At 36.2% G+C, this 3019-nt stretch overlaps 1 non-coding gene across 1 annotated transcript; it reads right to left on the bottom strand.

The window, feature by feature from the left end:
• Window positions 1-2573: 2573 nt before the first annotated feature.
• Window positions 2574-2689, bottom strand: LOC143649027 (U5 spliceosomal RNA). The gene has a single exon (XR_013158905.1). It is a non-coding gene; the product is annotated as a U5 spliceosomal RNA (small nuclear RNA).
• Window positions 2690-3019: the final 330 nt, after the last annotated feature.

Raw genomic sequence — 3019 nt, 5'->3', positions numbered from 1 at the left:
TTTCCACTAAAAAAACATTTTTCATTTACTATCTCATTGGAATTATGTTTGAAAATTGTGTAGACTAGATATGTTAATTTATATATCTTAGGAAGTACATAAAGAGTACTAAGAATGAAGGTGGGGATTGTTCACCATTAATGGAACTTGTCATGGAAATTGAGAAATAAATATACACATATTTATTTAATAAATAATTTGCATATATCAACTCAAATTTTTATCAACTCACTGTAGAACTTTTTCTTGCCTGTGCAGAACAAATTCTCTGAGAATACTTGCGAAAACAATTTGTATCCATTTATTTTACATATATCTTGCTTTAAAGGTCTCCTCAATGTTCTAAATATTAGGTTTATGGCCACCATATGCTAAAAATGGTGTATAAATTATGATATTTTACAGATGTAAAATATATTATTTGATTACTATTTAAGCTCACATTCTTTTGATCATTTCTAGATCTGTTTAACGTTACTGGAGTTCACTGGCCATAATTTCCCAATATTGACATAAACAATATTCTGCTTCTAGAGAAACTCTAAACTTTGGCCCCTTTAAGATAAATTCAAATTCCATAGGGTGCCATTTAAAGTTCTCTGTATCTTCATTTCTCACCTTCACCAATAGCCTTTCCAGCTTTCTCACTCATCACTCAGTGCTCCTCTTCTTCCTCCCTCTCCCCCAAGTTCCACACTTCTTTCTGTACGTACTGATTTCGACCAAGCTACTCCCTTGTTTTTGACCAAATATCAAAATTATTTCTATAAATTATTTGAGGCATAGTTTGCATATAATGCCACTTAGCAAAATTTTAACTAAATACTCCAGACCACACTTATCTCCTTTTTTTCAAGCCATCCAGTTTGTTTTATGTATCCAAAGCAATCTAGGATAATCTACATTAATTTTCTTTATAGATCCATGCCCAATTTCCTTATTAGATTAAGGCATTTGAGATTAATGGTGACATGTATCTTCTTAAAATATTTTTATTTGAAAAAACAGATAATACACTTAGAACCACCGAAAGTGCATATCTTAGCTAGCTTAACCATAGGCATATTTAAATAAAGTATCCAAATGCTCATTGTAAACCAATGTTTGCATAATAAGCTTCATAAAACAATTTTAAATTAAGGTAATAAGGAAAACAAATCTACGAATTCAGATAACAAAGTGTCTCGAATTCTAAATATTAGACCTTAACTGTGAATGTTCTCAAAATGTTCTTAAAATTTCAACTTATGTATGAGACTAAATCAAAACATGTTTATTTGGTACAAAATTTATATTTTGACTATGCATGTCCTGATTTAGTTGGTTGAACAACATAAGTACATGGAACCGTGGGTAGGTCATGAGATTTTGTTGGTTTGTCCAGTGATGCCCCGATTAATCCCAGAGTGATTCGATCAGTGAGTGGAAAAGTATTTGCAAAATCCCGTTCGGGGAACGACCAAAGCATTAACACCAGATCCTTACCGACACTAACTTTGTCTTGTGAATTTAAATGTGCACACAGCTTAGCAGTAAGAAGGAAGCTCCACAAACATTAGTGAGGAGAAGGGACTGTAGTAGAGGAGGAGATCAGAGCCAGCAAGTCCTGATAGGGAGAGAAACTGAGGCAGTCCAGGCCTCACGCCCGCTTCTTGATCTTTAAAAGTAGAAAGTGCATGATGTTTTGAGTAAAGGGTGGAGAGTGAGAGAATGGACAGCAAAGATAAGTGAAGATTTTTTTTTAAATGCCTTTTTCTACTTTGAAACAATATAAAGTAGCCTTATTAAAAAAAAAAAACACAACAACTTAAAATTGTTAAGTAACTCAATGAAGGTTTTCATCCACAAAAATCTTTAGGCGAAAATTTATACTATTTGAAGGCAAACCAGACCATGGTTAACTGTTCTTGTCACTCTTTCCTCAATTAACTGCAACTCTCCGAAGAGTAAGGGCTTCTATTTGTTCCTAGGCTGTAGCCACTCCTTCAGGGAAATCTGTGAAAGAAATTTTTGGAAAAGATGTACTTTAACCCAAGGAAACCTGACCTTTTAAACGGAAACAGAGTACTGACAGCGCTAGCCCTACGGGTATGCAAATGAGCATTTCGCTCATTTTGTGAGCCAGCAACTGCCCGTAGTTCTTGCATGCGTGGAGCCACGGCTGAAGGCAGCGTGATGCAGAACCCAAAACATTTATTGAGATGTTATCCAGTTCCCGGAGGCTCAGAAGCGCGGCCGGTCCTTCGCATTCTGCCCTACGCGCGCTCTTGGCATAGGTCACGGCCCCACGCGCTACAGACCCAGCAGCAAACTGCAAAATAAGAGAGCCCAGCGCTGAACCACTGTTAGGAGGATCTCTATTAAGATTATGAGCCAGCTGATACCTATTTGGGCGAATCGTTTTGTCCGCAATTAACCAAATTTCTTTCCAACTCGCTCTTCTAGTCCCCAAGCCAAAATTAGAATTATAATGAAAGAAGACTACTGAAGATAATTTTTTATCTACAACATGTTCCTTGATGAGAAACTTGACTAACTTGCAAGTTAACTCTATATTTAAATCTCTTTAACTCAGTCTTCTCAAAACAAGACCTCAAAAAATTGTTTCACAACTCACTGTTATTTTTCTTCACGGAAATCTTTAGTAAAAGGCGAAAGACTTACACGGTTTTAAGAGAAACTTGACCATGAGAGTGATGGCCTTGCTCATCTTCCCAGATACTGGCAGATCACTTGTTGTTGTGGTGCCTTTGCACCTACATTGTAAAGAATTATCCCAAACATGTTCACATTGGATACAAATCTTCTGACAAGAAAGTTATTCAAATAATAGTTATTCAGATAGATAATACTGGTAATAATTCTCATATATCTGCATTGCATTCTGGTATGCAAATTAGCTAGCCACACAAACCAGAACTTTCCCTAAACTCTGTCTCCTCTACAAATGAATGGAGAGACAGAGAGATGCGGGACTTGATTCCTGTTAAGTCCTGTCTTCCACGCAGCAAGTGCATGT

This window comes from Tamandua tetradactyla, chromosome 10, assembly GCF_023851605.1.
Source record: "Tamandua tetradactyla isolate mTamTet1 chromosome 10, mTamTet1.pri, whole genome shotgun sequence".
Taxonomy (NCBI): Eukaryota; Metazoa; Chordata; class Mammalia; order Pilosa; family Myrmecophagidae; genus Tamandua; species Tamandua tetradactyla.
The sequence above is the reverse complement of the archived record's forward strand: the minus strand, read 5'-3'. Positions and strand labels throughout refer to the sequence as shown.